Here is a 20,371-nt window from a genome sequence, read left to right on the forward strand (position 1 = left end):
CTTCTTTTTTTTTGGAAATGATGGTGCATTTTCTGAGTTTAAACCCGACACATTTGGGGCACAAACTCCCTTTCCAATCCCAGAGCTGTGGTTTCAAAGCCCAGCCTGCCTGGGAAAAGCAGCAGGAATGATGCAGATCCACATTCATCTCTCCCTAAAGTGCCTGCTGTCATTCCTGCTCCTTTATTATCATCCATAATTAACTGCCCTGCCCAGACCTCCTGTATCAGTTCTGCCCTTTCTGATTTTCTTGGGAATTCTGCTCTATTTAAAGCTTCCCACTGCTTCTTTTTTTCCACTCAGGAGTTTTCCCAGAGCACTGACCAACAGCCCTTTGAGTGAATTCTCTATTTTAGATCCTCCTTTGCGCCCAGAATGTTTATTTCCATTCTCCTGGAATGTTGAGCCAGAATTCCTCCAGAAAAATTAATCATCTTATTTATAGATTAAATCTTGAAGTTGAATTAAAAATAGGGAAAATTCTGTGTTCTGTGTCAGTCCCTTCCAGGGCTGAATCCAGAGGGAAGATGCTCTGCCAGGTGTCCAGGAGCTCCATTCCTGCTGCCTTGCAGTTTCTCATGGTTTTGCTCCAGTTAATTATGGGTTTTAATTAGTCATTAGTGGTGCCTGGGGAACAAGATAAATGGGCTCTTCTGATTTACAAAATGTCAAAGATTGCACCGACCCAAACAAAGGAAAACCTGGGATTAGCACCGAGGGAGCCTCCTCCAAAAAGCACCCAGGAAAAGGAGCTCAGCTGCCAGCACAGCATTCCAGACATGCAGGAAAGCCCCAAAATGAAGGAGCAGGGCAGATTTCCCTGCACTCCTGGAGCACACCCGAGCAGCAAAGCTTGGATGCAAAGGGGAATCGGCACCAGCTGCACCTCTGTGCCTTCCAGGAGGATTTTGTGATCCAAGAACTATTTCAAATCTAACCACTCCACACAGAAACACCTGGGAAATACCCGGGTTGGGTGTGAAAGCACCTGGAGATGACTTTGGATGCTCCCACGTGCATCAGCAGGATCTCGAGGATCTCTGTGTCGGGTCCCAGGCTTTGCAAACAAATTGTCCTGGAATTCAACCAGAAATGCCACCCAAGGCTGTCCCAGGAACTCCCAGGGCAGGAAAGGGCAGCAAAGTCCCTTTTTGCTGCAGGATGTTCCTGTATTCCCTCTTTTTTAGACATCAGCACCTTCCAAAGCTGACTCAGCATGATGGCTGTGACCAACAGCAGCACGTGATGTTTAGGATGGATACACCAGAAACAAAACTGTTTGGAAAAGGAAAAATAAAACAAATCAAGGGGTTTTGATGTCAAAAGCTAATTTTTTGGGGGTTTATTATTTTTCCCAATCACAAACTTGTCTCCTGCCCAGCCCCAGCCAGTGCTATCCCACCCCTCACATCCCTCCTTCCCTGTGTTCCTCCTTCTCCTGTGCAGCAGGAACAGCTTTTGGGGCAGGAAAACCTCCCTAAAAATGCAAAAGTTCCAGAAAAGAGTCTTGCCTTAAACAAGAACTTCCTGGTTTGCAGGATCTATAGCACAGATGTTGCAGTCACGAGTAAGAAAATGACATTTAATTTACTTGAATATAATTTTTTTTTACTAAATTCTGTATAAGATACTTCAGATAGAAATTTTTTTAAAAAAATCTGCCACTTTGAGATTACTTTTGCCTGAAAAAAAATGATCATTTTTGCCTGAAGAGAGTGGCCCTTGGCAGAGGACCCCAAAAATCCCTGTGAGGAGGCAAAGCCCCTCCTGTCTGGTGAATAACCCCACTATTTTCACTTCCCAAGTAAAAGGTGAGTCCCTCTCCAGGTTTCTCCAGACACCTGCAGGTAACACAGACCTGCCCCTGAGGAATTAGGACCAAAACATCATCTTATTTGTATGGAATTCAGGTTTTTTTTTTTTTGAGATTAACTTGGCTGAGAGAGGCTTTTCCACAAAACCTCTCTGCCAAAGACACAGCCACTATATAAACATAAATAATCCCATTTTAAAAGCCTGTCTTTCAGCTCAAGGAAGCACCAGGACTCCTTGGAAATTCCCTGAGGTGAGGCTGGGAATATAATGCCTTGGCTGATATATAAGAGCTGTCTTGCACGTGGAGAGTAAAGAGCCATTTATGGAATTTTAACAGGCAGGAAGACTAACATGGCTATTAAAAGAAAAATGTGAACTCTGGGTCTCTCATCAGGGACTCATTTAAATGCAATTTTGCTAAATTAGCTGCACTGAGGAGCCAATGGAGGAAGGGGAATGGTAAACCCAGAGAAAATAGCACTTCTGTGGGAGCAATTCATATTAAAGGACTCCTGTGGATAAGCCATTAACAGGTAAACTTTTTTTTTTTTTTTTTTTAATCCAATATATCCTAAATGAAGCCCAGAACTCTACACCTCCCCCTGTTACCTGGTAAACTGAGGCTGTGGTGAACAATTCCAAAGCACCAACCCCAAACCACCCCGAGGTTCTTCTGGGTGAGGCCACACATGTCCAAGTTTTCTGAGTCAGAGCTCTAAAAACAAGCCTTCAAATTGCCTGACTGTTGGGCATTTCAATTCTGTTTCTAATGGGTTGGATTTCACTCTTGAAGAGAACATTTCCCCTCGTTACTCCCTGAAATCCGAAGATGGCAACGCTTGGAGACAAAAGGGTTTGTTCAAAGCACTGGACAGTTACTAATGATAATCACAAAGGATTAAATTTGCAGCATAATTAGCCAGTGACAGGTCAATAAAATCCCTAGGCCAGATGGCTTCTTAATTGAGTTTTCAAAGAAATTTGGTAATTATAGGAACCACCCTCAGATCTCCTCAACTTTTCGATGCAGTTGCATAACAGCAAGTTATGCCAGAAAGACACCAATGAGTTTTAGCAACCTGGCCACAACACAGCCCTTTGCATCTACTTCTGGCTGCCACTTCACCCCCCAGCCCTGCCAGGAGCTCTCCTGTTATCCAAGGCTAAAATCCATGCTTATGGATCAGCCTGGATTAACACATCCTGAGCTCTTCCCAGAGGGAATCTCTTACTACAAACTCTGTGATGGGCTAACAAAATAATCACCATTCCAGCTGGGTGAAAACAGGGGGGGTTTAGTTAAACACAAACCCATAAAATCACAGCATCTCTCCAGAAGGGTTCAGACTTTCAGCCATGAATATCTCAGTTGGAATTGCCCTTCCAAGCCCAGTCTCCCATCCCAGGGATGCAGCTCCAGGTGGGACAGGGATGTTCCTGAACCCCTCTGAAAGTGTCACACCAGCAACAAGCTCATACAGCCAGACATGAGCAGTTCACTGCACCTTGTTTTATGGGCAGAATGGATGAGGAAACTCTGAATTTATTATTTTTCATGTAAATTAAATGTCAGCTGGAGGAAAACCTGCAGTTTCTGCTCTAATTCAGAAAGAAAACCACTGATAAGCCACTTTTGGAGCTGCAGTAACATCTTTTCTAATTCAAGTCTTGCTCAGTGTTCAACCTCATGTAATAATCTCCCATTAGGACGTTCCCCCCGAGGCTCTTTTGATTTCTTGAACTAAACTCAGCTCCCCAGCTGGAACCTGCTGCTCAGCACCTCCCACCAACACAGCAGTGGGCTCTGAAATAAATATCTCACCTAAATCGACCCTTTTTTTTAGCTTAAAACCTGTCCCAACGGGTCCTGCTAAAAAGTCCGTCCCCACCTCCAAACGAAGTTGGATGAGGCACAGCAATAAATACAGGAATTATTGCACACCCACAAATTAATGGGAGCTCAAATGCAGGTCCAGCTGGTGTCAGGGCAGGCTCAGGTTGGATTTTAGGGAAAGGTTCTGCCCCCAGAGGGTGGTTGGCACTGACCAGGCTCCCCAGGGCAGTGGGCACAGCCCCAAGGCTGCCAGAGCTGCAGGAGGGTTGGATGATGCTCTGAGATTGTTGGGGTGTCCGTGCAGGGCCAGGGGTTGGACTGGATGGTCCTTGGGGGTCCCTTCAAACTCAGCAGATTCTCAGCAGCAGTGGGAACAAAACACCCCCCTAAAGCCCAGTTAAAGCCACAGCACTCCCTGATTGTTCCAAAATGCTGGCTTTGGACTGCACAGCCTCCCCAGGAATTCCAGGGCTGCCCAGCCTGGGCTGGCAGGGCCCTTCTCCCAGCTCTGCTCCTCAGCATCTCCTTCAACAGCACTTAAAGCACTTAAAGCCCTGTCTAAAATGAACTACTGGCATATTTATCCAGTGTATTCTTGACTTCCTCCCAGCTCCAATATTTACAGTGAAGAATCTGCCCTTTCTCTGCACAGCTCTCTTTACAGAGTCCTGGATTATTTATTATTATTAATATTATTATTATTTTCATTCTGAGGCTGCTTTATCACCTCCCCATCAGACTGGCCTGCTGTGCCTGTGCTGTTGAGCAACCCCTCACCAAGTTAGAGATGAAATCATCAGCTGGAAAGACTTGGACGAGAGCCACAGACAACGGGATAAAGTCTCTCCAAAGTCAAGCACAGCAAACCAACATCATCTGCTGGCCTTGGCAGGGGTTAATTGCTCTCAAAATTCATAGACATACAGAGTGAAGATGACACAACAAACCCCCCAGCTCTCATCAGTCAATGATGAGGGTTCCTCCACAAACCTGCAAGGGGCTGGAAGGAATAAGATCCCTGATGGACTGTGGTTCATCACATTATTTGAACAACAAATCTCTGCCTGCCTGGTGACAATTTGAGATTTGTTGTGTTGAAATGGGGCTTTCTAAAAGAAGGCAAAAGCCCTGTCATGACAGCAAGGATCACTGGCAGACTGAATCTGATTAAACTCACATCATTTGTAAGCCAGTGGGGAAGATCAAAAGGCAGTTTATGTTCATCCTCCTCCTTCCTGTCACATCATTTATTAACTTTTCCCTGGGAACAGGGAGGACCTGCCCCCATTCCTGATTCTGTTCCCAGCCCCTCTTCCCACTTCCCAGCACAGGATCTGCTGCTTTCCAGCCACGGGGGGGCCGGGAAGGAAAGGAAAACCTGCAAATGATCTCCTGCTGCCAGCCCAGGGTGCTGGAACTGCAGATGCCACTCGGGGCTCCCAGGCCAGCTGGAGTCAAAACATTGGGCAGGAAACCCATTTCCATCCCCAAAAAAGTGAAATCCATGCCCTGTTAGAGACACATGGGCATGTAAAGACTTTTTGCATCAATGCTGCCACAACCAGCACTGCTGACAATCAGCACCTCAGTGAGATCATCAAAGTAAGAGTGAAAAGAAGCCCCCAAAGCCAAGCCATGATCTCAGATGCCACCAGAATTCCCAGTGCCTCTCCCTTTATGCCTCTTCCTGAACTTCTTCCCCCTCATGTTTTGTTTGTTTTTTTTTACCTGTTTTTCAACCTTCAAAACTACCCAATTCTACAATTTCTGTCCATTAATTACCGAGTACAAATAATAATTCGGTAGTTTACCTGTATTTTATATGGCTTTCCAAAAACATGGAGTGTGGTTTTCTTCCCCTGCCAAAGAGCAGCCAGAGTTGTCTTCACTCCTCTAGAGCAAAGAGCAAATTCTGCCTGTGGTGACAAATAAAACCTCTTGGGAAGCACTAAAGCCATGGCTGAAATTAAAAACATTTCAAAGCTTCTACATTTCCACAGCATGTAAAGAGACTTTAAAAAATATATATAATTAATAACTCAATGTTTGTAACAAGGAATTCTGTGGGAGGTCAAGAGTTCACGAGGAAAAGGGGATATTTATTCCAAAACAGAACTGTTCATCCATCAGATCTTGTTTTCCACTGCTAGCTTAGTAAGTACTAAAAAAAAAAATTACCATTCTGCCTCATTGCTCACATCAAGTCCATAACTTTCAGCATCCACAAAATTCAGGTTTAATTCTGCTGGAAAAAAAAAATCAACCCACAGTTGCAAGCACATCAGCTCCTGCAGATTGTTGTTGTGCAGAGGAACAGCAGCTCCTTGGTCTGTATTTAACACACTCCAATTGAGATGCCTGGGGGAAAAAAAAAAAAGGTAATTACAGGAAAAAAGCTGCTGTCTCCAAACCCAAGGGGTTTTCATTCGATACTTAGGGAATGTTTTTACAGAAAAACTCTTTGTCACTGTTTGCTGTTCAACCACTTAGTGCTTTCTCTTCTTTTTCCCCCCCATTTTCTCACCGAACACGAAGGGCAGGAGGACAGCAATGACACAGGAGACCCCAGGAAGAGCTCACTGCCAGGATTATCATGCACACCTCTTTGCCAGCAGCCACTTTCCCATTTCCACTGGCCAATTTTAGCTCCAAGAATCCAGAAGAAGCCCAGGAAGTGATTCAGGTGTGTGACCCCACCAGGCACAACCAGCCCAAGCATCACCCTGGGCCACCTTTCCCACAGCAGCTCTGACATTCCAAAAGCAAACACTGATCCCAAACAAACAAGTTCTGGGGTTATGACCAGCAAAACCATCCCTTCTGTTCTTCACCACACTATAATTCCTCATTTGAAATAATAATTCACTGAATTGTTCTAAGCACAGTGTTGGATCCAGGAAGAGTTTGGAGTGGCAGTCAATCCATCAGGTGATTTCCTAATTGTTGGAAGGATTTCTGCTAAATAAACTGTGTTATTTACACCAGTTAATAACGTTTCTCTGCCCTGTATCCTGTTAAAAGCATCCTGTTTGCTGTATTCCTTGGTGAATTGCTGGGGTTGGCTCATCCTGCTCCACCCTGAGCCCCCTCCTGTGTCCATGGGAAGGAGGCACAGCCTGGGAAGGCCTTTCCAGGGCAGGGCTGCATTTCTGCAACCACCAGCAGTGGGGAAAAAAAAGACTAGATGATAGCAATTCTGCAATTCCTGAGCTGTTCCCAGGGCTGTGAGAGCAAACAGGAGCTGCTGCTCCCTCCTGCTCACTCACCAGAGGAGGAATTGCTGCAGTGACCTTCATCCTCCAGCTCTGCACCCAAATTGGGATCATTCAGTGTTGTTTCTACAGATTTTTCTTTTTCCCTTTTTCTTTTTTTATACCCACTAACCAAGCAATCAACTGATCCAAGAGCTCCACACAAAGAGAGCTTTGATTTCCCACCACGCAGAGGCACTGGCAGGTTTTAATGATAATTTCCCTGAAGAGGCAGAGGTGAAATGCTGCAGCAGGAAGCAGATGAGATCCTCTGTTCACCTGCTTTTCCCACCACACCTTCCAGCCCTCCCCTCTTCCCTGCTGTCACCCAGCCACCACAGGCTGTGTGTGTGTGCACACAGAGGGGGACAAACCCTAATTTACAGGGGAACCACAGGAGGAAAAATGACCCTGGACCAAATCAAACCCATTTCTGCAGCCAGACAATCTACGACACGGCCACGTGGGCAGGAGGCAGAACAAGAGGGACTAAAACAGGCTCTAAATTCTGCCCCTCCTGGAGCTCACCAAAGCCACTGCCAACACCAGCACTGCCTTCAAGGCCTGGGATACCCGGATTCCCTCTCTGGGATGTTTTCATTCCTTCTCTGGGACGCTGGAAGTGCCTGGGCAGGTGCTGGTTGAGGCAGGGAGAGGGAAGGCACTGACAGGTAACAAAGAAGAAATGGCCTCAAGTTGCCCCAGGGGAGGTTTAGGTTGAAATTAGGAAAAATTCCTTCATGGAAAGGGTTGTCCAGCACTGGAACAGGGCAGTGGTGGAGTCACCATCAACGGCAGCGTTCAAAACACACGTGGATGTGGCACTCGAGCTTTACTGGGGAGCACGGTGGTGGGGCTGGGCTGATGATCTCACAGGGCTTTTCCAAGCTTAACAATTCCACGATTCCAGGATCAAAGCTCACAGGACTTGTTGCCTTTTCTCCTGGGGATGCTTCCCAGAGCCCTCAGGTGGGATTTCCTGGGGGATTTCTTGCCTTTCCCTGCAGGACGAGGCTCGGTGGGTGCAAAGCTGAGCTCAGCCAGCGACTGGGGCTGCCTTTAAAATGTCAATTTTAATATTTAATCACCCTGCATGGCCTCAATATTTACAGCATAAGCCATTTCAGTGGGAAGTTAAATATACAGCCCAGATATTTAAGGAAACTCATTCAGAGGCACAGAAATGTAATTGCACTTAACGTGACCTGGGAATGAAATCACAGCTTTAGGGGCTTTTCTTTTTTTTTTTCCCTTCTGCAGGATGTTTAAACCCCATTTTTAAGGCATTATGCTAAAGGAGGCTCTGTCCCTGTGCTGCCTGGGTGGATTGCACTAATGCTGAGTGGTGAAAACAACCCAACCCCCCAAAAAAAAACCAACCCAAAAAGGAACAAAGCAACCCAACCCCACTCCAAAAAAAAAACCAAACCAAACAAAACAAAACAAAAAAAACAAAAAGAAAACAAAACAAAAAAACCCAAACAAACAAACCTCCCAAAAAGGAACAAGTTAAGTTTTTACCTCACTATTTACATACTCTATATAGGTTATATATATATACAAATTATATATCTTGTATTTGTATAAATTACAGATATTAATTATAATCCATATAATTAATATATGTATATTTTTATGCTTCATATACTTTATGACTTACACATTTTACTATGCTCTATATATATGGTAAATTCGCACCTGTCTGCTGAGGTATCCTATTAAAACTGCATTTCCCAGAAACTTAAAAATGCCTTCCCAAAAAAAGAAAAAAAAAACCCCAAACAAACATAAAGGTAAAAAAAAAGAGCAGAAAACCAAAGGAAGGGAAGAAGGAGAAGTAATATATATATTATTTTTGTAATAGTGAAGATGCAGAAATATCCTTTGAGAAATATTATTTGAGTGGATTTCTGTTATTTATATTTCTATTATTTATATAATATTTTATATTTATATAATATTTTATATTTATATTTATATCTGTTATTTACGGAAACCCAGAATGGTTTGGGTTGGAAGGGACCTTAAAGCTCATCTCGTTCCACCCCTGCCATGGGCAGGGACACCTTCCATAGACCAGGTTGCTCCAAACCCAATCCATCCATCCATCCATCCATCCATCCACCCATCCATCCATCCATCCATCCATCCATCCATCAGTTCAAGTCCTGTACATCAAACTGTTTCAACTTCCCTGCTCCCCACAGGACAATCCCTCTTCCCAAGAAGAGGAAGAATCAAGAACTGCCCAGATCTGCCTGGGAAACTGAATTCCTTGGTCTTCTTGGAAGAAAGTTAACCTTTAAAAACACCCACACAAACAAACTAATTAATTAATTAATGAGGTTAATCCATGAGAATGACACAGGTCCCAGAGAGCCAGACCTGCAGGACACAGCCCCAACATCACAGAATCATCACCCCACACTGCTTTGGGTGGGAAGGGAACCTCAAAGCCCATCCAGGGCATGGGCAGGGACCCCTTTCACCATCCCAAGTTGCTCCAACCTGGCCTTGGACACTTCCAGGGACCCAGGGGCAGCCACAGCTTCTCTGGGCAAGCTGTGCCAGGGTCTCCTCACCCTCCCAACCAAGAATTCCTTAATATCCAATCCAAACCTAACCTAATGCACAGCCCAACACCCTGAAATAACTTTACTCCTGAGTTTCTCGATTTTCTGTGTATAAACCAGGCTTGGCACCATTTGATTGCCAGTTGTTTGAAGGCAGGACTTTGTTCTTGCTTGGGCTGGTCACAACAAGAGATCCAGAGCAAATTGTTCCCACCCTCCACGAGCATCACAGGGTCCTGCTGGACCCACATCCATGGGAGAAGCTGCAATCCCCTGGAAACCAAAGGTACAACCTCCTCTGGCCCCCCCCTAAAGATGAGCAGTGGGCAGAAGTGAGAGAAATATTAGCCAGCCCTGATATTTCAGCACAGGATAAAAATATAAGGCACATTATCCCCCTGCAACGTTACTATGGTGATCTCAGGGAGGATGCTGAGCAGAGCTGTGGGTATGAACCAAAGCTCCCAAGCCAGATCTTAATCTGCCCATTAAACAATCCCAGGGTCGGGCAGTAACAATCAAAATAATAATCAGAAGGCAGTAACACCACAGAGAGACCGTCAGAGCTCCCCCCCTGCACGTGAAGGGCGAACACAGCACATGAACTCCCTGAAAACCCACCCAAAATCATCCCCTCTGGAGTGTCAGGATGAAAAGCTTTGCCAGCACTGCCTCATTTCCTCGGGCCAACAGAAATGCTTGGCATGAGCAGTGTATGAAATCACATACAAGTGGCCTGGGTGGGGTGGATTGAGCCACAGGAAAGAACTGTCCATTCCAAGAACTGTCCATTCCAAGAACTGCCCATTCCACATCACTCCTTCAGTCCCAGACACCTCCTTGCATCGAAGGGGCTGGGACTGCCCTGGGGTTCGAATGGTTGGGGTCTGATTTTTGGGCTCAAATCCTCTTCCCTGGCTTTCTGCCAGTGGGTAAATATCTCTACAAAGCTCCTGGACAAGCTTACAGGTGTCCCAAATCCTTCCTCTGCAGGAGCAACATGTGGCAAGGGCTTTGTGTGTATTAAAATATATAAAGAAAGGAAAATGAAATTAAGCTCCCAAAGCTCTGGTAGAGCAAAGGGTCCCTTTGCTGAGCTGGTTTTCTTGTTCTTGAAGGACCTCATTCTTAGGAGCTTTGTTTCATAACTCCTCTTTTCCCACCTGCTGGACGTCGAGAAATGTGAACCAGTGGGAATAAATAGGAGATTTGGGGATAGATTAGATTAGAGGATTATTAAAATAGAGGATCTGGGGCTAAATTAGATGACCATTAAAAGCCCCTTCCAGCCCAGTCTGTTCCAGGATTCTGTAGCAGTTATGGGAGGAGCAACAAGTCTGGATTGGGTTACAAAGTGAACTGGGATGGGGAGGGAAGGGAAAGGTGCTGCTGATTTTAATGCAGACCCAAACCATTTACATCTGATCCATGGAAGAGCATCACCCCGAGGTGGAAAACAGCTACTGGGTGAGGGGAGAGCACAGCTGGCATTGCTAGAGGAGCCCAGAGAGAAACCACAGGAGTGAAACCACGGGATTCTTGTTGGAATTACAGCCTAACACACAAGCAATGACCTGCTATTTTCTTGTCTAACAGAAGTAACTGCTCTGCCACTTCAAAGAATTTCTTTCCCCAAACCTCTGCCCTCCCTAGTCCATTTTTCCTGGGAGATGCAGGAATGGAGTGCCTGGGCTCAGAGCAAGGAGCTTCCTCACCCTGGGGAGACAACACCAAGCCAAGGATAAATTCCTTCCCAGCAAAACCAGCTGGGATTTCATCACCTGAGTGATAGAAACCTCCTCACTGTTCACACCAGGCCTGCTACTAAAGCAGCTCTTGGGGATCAATGCAAGACAGCAGCAGGATTTCAATCTTGCCAAGAGGCCAGGCAAGGGAACAGCTCCTCCAGACAGGTCAAACTCATAACTCTTTGTTCCCAGCACAGCAAAAACAACCTCTGTGAAGTTCCTGGCAAGGGATCTGTAATAAAATGCCTTCAGAAGTGCCCAGCTGGACCATATGGATCACACCACAGCTCACAGGCAGCTTTTGGGATGATGCCCAGGAAACAACCTGGTCTGGGGAAGGTGTCCCACCCACAGCAGGGGCTTGGAATGAGAGGGGCTTTAAGGTCCCTTCCAACCCAAACCAGTCTGGGATGTTCTGGGCTCCCAGATCATGGAAAAATCTGTAGATGGACAAATCCCTGGGGATGAGCTTCATCCTCCCAGAGCTCTCCAGCCCTTCCCTCTCCCTGCATCCACCTTTACTCCCACACTTCATGCCATGAGCAGCTCAGCACACACCTGAACCAACCCCCTGGCCCTGCTCAGGGGGTCACAAGGATGAATTCCTCCCTCCCTGCTCCCTTTCCCACTTATCTCCAAGCCCCAGGGATCCCAGCAGCCTCCAAACCCTTTCAAGAGCAGGATCAGCCCATCCCAGACACGGCACAGGCAGCGAATCCCTCCCATGGGAAAGGTCAAGGAGCCTCAAAGGGAATCCCACCCTGAGCTGTTCCAGGCCACACTTTATTTTATGATCCTTCTTAAACCAGCCCTGGCACGGTTTCCAACCAGTGACCTTCAATTAATCCTGCCAGGCTTTACAACTGAAACCCAGATGCAAACACTGCCTCCCTGGGAGGGTGATGGCACCCGGTGTTCCTGGGAATTCCCCACAGGATCTCCCCTCCTGCCACGTCAAGCCAGCACCCCCCACCTCATCCCAGCTCCAAACACCCCAGTTCTCCTTCCCAGCTCATTCTGCACTCTGACACTCAGCACGTGTCCACCAAAAGCAGGATCCCACTGCCTGGGGGGTGTACAGAGAAAATCACATTTACCCAGGCCATGCAGAGGAAAAGGGAGCAGGGGAAAATTCCCTTTAGCAGCCCCTGGTGCAGCTTTCTGCCAAGCAAAGCATTTTCCTGGAGAAAGCCTGGGAATGAGGGGAGGGGATGATGGATGTCACCCAAACACAGCAGCAAGGTGGGAGGATGAAGGATAGAGCTCCACCAGAGCAGATGGTGCAGATGTTCCCTCTCATCCATCTCCCAGATGTTCCCACTCAGCAGGTCCCCAGTTTGCTCCAGTTGAAATCCCCCCTTGGCACACACAGGGCACAGAGAGAACCCCACCCAACATGCCCCCCCTGCCTTGGGGGCTGTTTTTCCAGGGAAAAAAAAAGCTTTCCTCTGGTTTTCATCCCTGCAGAGGTCAGGGGGAGACTCCTGATTCCCAGCTGCCTGGATGTGCCCAGCAGCAGGATGGGGATGCCACACCAGCCCCTATTCCAAACCTGCTTGCCATCAGCCAGTGACAGGGGCAAGTGGCAGCACAATCCAACTTCAATGGATGCTGGGAATATTCCTGTGGGCTCTGTCCACCTGCACAATCCCCTTTCACTGGTGCTGGGAATATTCATCTGGGCCCTGTCCAATTTACTGCACTTAATACCTTGTGCCTCCCCCACCCCGATCGATTTTGGCATCGGGTTTATGAGCAGTAATTAATATTCCTTCCCAATGAGATCCCCAATGCATGGAGATGTTTATTATTTATTCATCTTTAAGGCTTGTTAGATTAATCTGGTTTAAATTACCTCCTGCTGCCAGGCACAATTATTGTAATTTATTGGGATAATTCCGGTGCTTTATTCCCCTCTGCTGCAGGAGGTGGGGGATGCTCCTCCAGTGCTCCCAGGAAACAGCTCCTGCTGCTGCTGGAGCTGCATCCCAGGGATGAAAATCCCCTTCTCCAAAGGGCACAAACCCTACATTAGGTTTGAGTCCACGCTAATCCCCTTTTTTTAAGCAGGTAGAAATCACAGATCATGGAATGGTTTGGTTGGAAAGGACCTTTAAACTCAGCTCACTCCACCTTCCACCAGCCCAGGCTGCTCCAAGCCCTATCCAACCAACCTGACCTTGAGCACTTCCAGGGATTTGGCAGCCACAGCTTCTCTGGGGAAAGTCTGTGCCAAGGTACAGAAATCCTGCATCCCTCAGCATCCTCCTGCCTCTGTTTCTTGGGTGGAAATGGCTCCTCCTGAGACATTCCTCAGGCTTTCCAGGAAAAGTGAGGGAAACATGGAAATGGAGCCTCCAGCTCCCTGCTGTGCAAAAGACCTCACCTAATTTCTTTAAAAAAACCCACATATTTGCTTAAAAGCTGCAGTTACCAGGATCACATTTAACTGAGCCCCTCGGGGGCTCAAAACCAGACAGGCTGGTCTGGAATTTAATTATTTTCCACGGGGCTTCCGAGGTAAAGGTGCAATCAGAGCAGGAAGGGCTGTGCTCACTCCTACAAACTGCACCAGGGGCTGGAGGTGTGCAGGGAAGGGAATGGAGCTGGGAAGGGGCTGGAGCAGCAGGAGCAGCTGAGGGAGCTGGGGGGGCTCAGCCTGGAGAAAAGGAGGCTCAGGGGGGACCTTCTGGCTCTGCAATCCCTGACAGGAGGGGGGAGCTCGGGGGGGGTCGGGCTCTGCTCCCAGGGAACAGGGACAGGAGGAGAGGGAACGGCCTCCAGCTGTGCCATGGGAGGAGCAGGTGGAATATTGACAGAATTTCTCCATGGAAATGGGTTTTCCAGCCCTGGCACAGCTGCCCAGGGCAGGGGTGGAGGGGTTTCAAAGCCCTGTGGATGTGGCCCTTGGGGACGTGGGGCAGTGGTGGCCTTGGCAGGGCTGGGGATGGTTGGACTCGGTGATCTTGGAGGGTTTTTCCAACCCCAGTGAGTCCATGGCTCTGCTCTGCCCTCCCAGCCAGGCCAAAGCCAGCACACCCCCAGCAGAAAGGGGAGTCCCACTCACCCAGGGTGGGCTTTGGGCACGTCCTTCCCACATCCACAAAACATCCCAGCCCAGCTGGCTGGGAACCAACGAGCTGCTCCTTTAAACGACTCCACTTTCAGTCAAGGTTTTTTCCTGCCCTTTGAAAGAGCCCCTCACTTCTCCTGAAGCCAGGGAAGAGCATCCAATGTGCTGATGCAGGAGGAATGAAGCAGAGCCTGCTTTGAACCCCTCAACACCCCCAGCATCCCTAATGATTCCTTCCCCTCCCAGAACGACTCCGCTGTGCAAACGCTTTTGAACTGAAGTGTTTAATCAGAATCTCCCCAGAGTAAAAGCAGCCACGAGGAAAAAAAAAAGAAAAAAAGACTAACTTTTTAACAGAGAAAGAAAAAGGGGCCTCTTTGGAGTAAAACAAATGATTCTCTAACAAAGAATGTCCCGGGGACAGGAAGACAATGTCGAGCTTTGATGCTACAATTCTGCTCTGGAGATTAATTCAGAGCTCAGGTTTTACCCCAATTATAAATCTCCCACAGCAAGTCAGGAAATAGAATTTAGTCCTCACTAACAGCAGACTAAGCTTTAGCCATTCTCTGGTAGCTTTCAGATACAGAGCTGAAGAGCAACCTTAACAAAATGACCCCAGTATTCCTTTCATCAAACCTCTGTTGTGTGAATATTGTGCCTTTGAGATCCAGGCCCTGCCCTATCAGCCCAGAGCAAATAAAACCAAATAAAACCAGGGTGTTCCCATTCTCCTGCCCTTTGGAGAGACCTCTGTTTCCTCTCCTTTCAGGAACAGTGGGGGAAAACGCTGCAGTCACCAGGGTCAGTCTCCCAGCAGGATAAAAACCAGCCATTAAACCTGAATCCAACCAGTTCTGCACCGCTCAGTGACCTCAGAGCTCCGCTCCGAGCTCCAGCTGTGTCCCTGCGGTCTCTCCACCACACCTGGGGATGGAAACATTTCCTTTCCACGAACAACCAGGCAATGGTTCCCTCTCCAGCACAGCAGGGAGGCAGCCCCAGGGCCATCCCAGGGGGATCTGCATTTGAGGCCGCCCCAATTGTCAGTGAAAGGGGCAAAAAGCAGCAGAAACAACCGACACCAGCACAGAGCCAGGGGACGACGCCACTCCCCTCCTTGTCCTTGGAAATCCAATCCTCTGCTTCCAGCTCCTGCTTTTCCCCACTGGGATGCCTGACCCGGCAAACACGACCCACATCCAAAGCCTTTTGCCACCTGGCACGTTGCTGTTTTAAACACACTTCCAATAAACCACAAAAGTTGATTCTTTCTGCCGGAGCCGGGAAAATAAACGAGCTCATTAAAAAAACGCTGGCACTTGGCAGGATCTCTGGTGGCCAATCCCAGCCTGGGGAGGGCTGGGATTTATAACTTTGATCCCCACAGCTAAACCATTTAATCTGATCATAAACATCAATCACTGAGTTTTATGGCACCGTTTTGCAGCCTGAGCAGAAAACCTCGACAAATTAGGCACCCCCAAAGCGGCTCTTTGCAAATAAATACTGACTTTAATATTCAACAATATAATTCCCCGGGATCAATTTTTTTATTTAAGAGCTACTGGAGCTCAGGGGGGAAAAAAAATAAGTTTCTAATTATAAAAATCTGTACCAAGTGCAGTGTAAGAGCAGCTGGTGGGCAGGGGCAGTTCTGGGACAGCACTCACCTTCAGGGCTGTTGTGTCATCAGGAGGGTATTAAGTGTGTCCAGATATCCCATTGGGATACCCATAAATCACCATTAAAAGTGGTGCAAGATCCCATTAAGCTCCAGTTGGCTCCAGTTCCTCGTCCAGCACTCAGCAGGCAGGGAATGGGATGGTGGGAGTGGCACTTGGAGCAGGTGGGAACCTGCCAGGACAGAAATCAGAGTTAATGCACAAAGATGCCAAACTGCCAGAGCTCCTTCCAGGCCACAGAGCCTTTCAAGAGGGAACTGAAATCCTGGTTTTCCCTGTGAAGCACTGAACACCATCTGCTCAGAGCTGCACTGTGGCACCCAGAGGAGCAGCCAGACCATCAGAACACTCTGCAATGAGCTCCTGGAAAAGAGCATTTCCCACTGAGCATATGTCAGAATTTAGTTCAATTATCCCAGTCCAAGATGAAGAACATGAAGACTTGTCCCAGCCTTCTTCACACACACCTGGAAGATCCAGGCAGGTAGGCAGCATCAAAATTCAACAAGATGAGTCACAGAATATCCAAGATTGAGTCCAACTCCTGCCCAGGGCACCCCAACAATCCCACCCTGTCCCTCAGAGCGTTGTCTGAACACTCCTGGAGCTCTGGCAGCCTTGGGGCCGTGCCCAAACCCTGGGGAGGCTGTGGAAGGGCAGAACAAGGAATACTGACCTGGAATACTGACCTGGAGAGGAGTGTCAGCAAGGGCTAAAACCAGTTTTTAGGTCAGGCTTTTAAACCAGCGTTCTCACAAACCCCAGAGAAATCTGACTGAATAGAAAGTTTAGTGGTGGAGTCACCGTGCCTGGAAGTGCCCAAAAACCACATGGATGTGGCACCTGAGGACGTGGTCTGGTGGTGAACGTGGTTGATGGCTGCACTTGGTGAGATCTTTTCCAGCCTTAACAATTCTATCACTCCATGACTCTGTAAAACCATTCCCTGGGTCAACCCAGCCCTGAGATCCTGGGAGGTGACTGCAGCAGCAGCTGAGCCAGTCAGGGACCCAGCCAGGCAGGCCAAAACTCGATCCATCACTATTTATTGATCCCTCTTAATTATCTCCCCAGAGCCAACTCAAGCCCTGGGAGCTTTGCTTCCCATGAAAAATGGATCCCCTTTGTTCCAGGCAAGGAAAAAATACAGGAAGGCACCTCAATTCCTGCCTTTTAGTCCTGCAAATCCAGGAATACATTTCAGCTCCTGATTACCAGGGTTGCAGCTCCTCAAAGTGAACTTTGCCTCTGCTAAACCCTCCGGTGTGTTTATAAAACAGCTCTCCCCCAGACTCACATCAGCAATTTTGGAAGGGTTGCATTAAATCCAGACGGTGTTTTTCATCTCAAGACAGGAAAAAAAAATGCATATTAATCCCCCAGCAAAGCCATGCACTGAGAATTTTAAACATTTCTGGCAGCCTGGGTAAAACCCTGATCCATTTTTTTTTTCCTTTTTGCTGGATGAGCCACTGAATCCTTTTGGTTCATTTGGAGGCCATTTGCTAACTTTATTAGGCAATATTCAGATGATGGATATCAAAAGGATATTCACTGTAAGCCAGGCTTTGTTTCTGAGGGCAGTAATCAGGTTAAGCTCATGAATAAACCCTTTGTATCAGCAGGCTGTGCAAAGGGAGAGTGAAAACACGCAGGGCAAAAGGAGAAAGAAAAGAAATTCTTCCCTGACACCTTTACATAACTCATACCCAGACACAAATGTCCCCAAAGGTGCCCATGGAAGTGACCAGTGATGCCATAACCATGGGATGGTTGGGGTTGGAGGGACCTTAAAGCTCATCCAGTTCCTTCCAGGGATCCTCCCACCAGCCCAGGTTGCTCCAGCCTGGCCTTGGACACTCCCAGGGCTGGGGCAGCCACAGCTTCTCTGGGCACCCTGTGCCAGGGCCTGCCCACCCTCCCAGCCAGGAATTCCTTCCCAATATCCCATCTATCCCTGCCCTCTGGCAGTGGGAATCCATTCCCCTTGTCCACCCCAAGGGCCAACCTGCTCTGGAGTGTGGATGCAACTTTAGGGTATTTCCAAACCCCCTGCTCAGCCTCCTGATTCCCTGAAAATCCCAAACAATTCCACCCCAAGCCAGGTGACCTCTGCTGTCCCTCATTTTGGGAGCCATTCCAAAAGGTCTTGGAAAGAGAGGATTTGCTGTGGTTTCCCCTGCAGCACAACCCAGTGTTGTGTTTCAGCACCAGCAGTGGGAGGTTTTTCCTGGAGTCAGCTCTAAAATCACATTGACCTGGCAGTCAATACATTATAAATCAGTGTATTTATGGCAGGATCCGCTGGCATGGAAATAAATCAATCCAAATGCAGAGCTCTGGCACTGAAATGAAAGCCTGGGAATGCCACACCTTCAGCTTTCCCTCAGCTCATGTGTGTGCCCATCACTTGTGACAGATTTCAAGCACTGGGATAGCACCTCTGGTCTCACTAAAAACTGCTCTGAGTGGGTTTTAGATTAAAAAGACTGGAGAATTCACTTTAGGGAGCTCTGAGGAGCAACACAGCTCCTGACAGGCTGGAAAGTCAAGCTGTACTTTTAATCTCATGCCCGTGGTGGGTCTGAAATGCAGGAGGGTCAACGAGGGGCACCCCAAACCTGTTAAAGCAACAAGATGGTTTAAGGTTTGATTTACCCAAACACACTGACTGGGATCCACAGAACCACAGGCTGGGGGAGGTCCCACAGGGGGTCATCTGGTCCCACCTGCTCCACCAGGGCACCTGGCACAGAGGAATCCAACAGGGAGCACCAGGAAGGCATTTCAGGACACAATTTCCCCACAGACCTCACCTTGCCCAACAGATCTGAGCTGATTTGTTCCCAACTGCTCTGCTAGGAAACAACCCCCAAAAATATGTATCTAAAACTGTAAAATAATACTCAAAAATACCTAATGATCACCTGGGCTGTGAAGAAAGCAGATTTTATTTTAGAAGTTCTTAAATCTTCAGGGTTAAGCAATTTAACTGAATTCCCACTAGGATTTAAGTGATATCTGGGATTTTCCCATGGATCTGCTCCCCCCTGTTCCTTCCCTCACCTTCATCTGGAGTGGCCTGTTCTGTTCCTTCCCCATCCCAGGCAGAGCAGAGCTGGGGGGTGGCAGCTCCAGCCTGAATTCCTGTGCCATCCACAGCTGCTTCCCCTGCCCAGGCAGAGCTCTGTCAACATGTAAACAAGGCAATTAATTAAGGCACTGTAATAACATCACTCCAATCATCTGAGGAGCAGCCCCTTGTTTACAGAGCCACAGATGCTCTCTGGAAATGCCAGAAGAGCAGCTTTGCCTGTGCAGAGGAAGCAGGACAGGAACTCTCTCCTTCCTTCTGGTTCCTGCAGCACAAAGAGATTCCAGCCCCAAATCCTACATGGATGAGGAGCTTTTCCTCCTGGAGCTCCAGCTACAGGACCCAGATGGAGCTGCTCCAGGGGTTCCTTCCAGCTGGGACACACAAAGCTGCTCCAGACACCCCAAAACCACTCAGTAACTGGACCCTATTCCATGGAATCATAAAATCCCAGACTGGTTTGGGTTGGAAGGGGCCTTAAAGCCCATCCAGTGCCACCCCCTGCCATGGCCAGGGACACCTCCCACTAGCCCAGGTTGCTCCAACCTGGCCTGGGACACTTCCAGGGATCCTGGGGCAGCCACAGCTCCTCTGGGCACCCTGTGCCAGGGCCAGGTCATGTAAGGAAGTGCCAGAAGTGCCAGCAGTTGGATCCTTGAAGGTTCCTCATCCCAATCCAGAACACGCTCCTCACCCAGCAGCGTGGCAGTGCTGACCTCTAGTGACAGATATCCCAGAAAACGGGAACACCTGTTGGGATAAACGTCCCTCTCCACCTCTGCCCCCCCAGTTCCATCTCTCCCACCTCCCCCAACTTCCAAAAGTGCTCCCCAGCCATTTGGGAACTGCAGTTAATCCATGCAGCAGGTTATGAAGGAAGTGGTACAGTAACTTCAAAGCCAAGGAGATTCTGAGATATGTGAGATCAGTAAAACATTTACAGCACTACCCAGGGAGGGCTAAACCCCTTTTCCACACTCAGATTGTGCCTGGAGAACAAGAAATTAATTCCCCCCCCCTCACTCCAAGAAAAATGCATCAACCCATCACCGGGGGAAACCTTCCCTCAAACTCTTCCCACTCAGGGGAAGCAGGAGTTGGGTTTGCTCAGGAAACATCACCAAAGGCAACAACCCATGGCTGAACAGTCCAAAAATACAGGTGCCAGTGTCCATTGCAAGCTTTTTATGAAAAAACACCCCGAATTCCCAAGTTTCCAGGGAAACAAAGCAAGCTGTACCAAGCCTGTCAGAGGTCAGATCCCAGGGGAGCCCAGGGAGCACCAGCACAAACCAGCA

Source organism: Myiozetetes cayanensis, unplaced genomic scaffold (assembly GCF_022539395.1).
Source record: "Myiozetetes cayanensis isolate MyiCay16 unplaced genomic scaffold, myiCay2020 scf13, whole genome shotgun sequence".
Classification (NCBI taxonomy): Eukaryota; Metazoa; Chordata; class Aves; order Passeriformes; family Tyrannidae; genus Myiozetetes; species Myiozetetes cayanensis.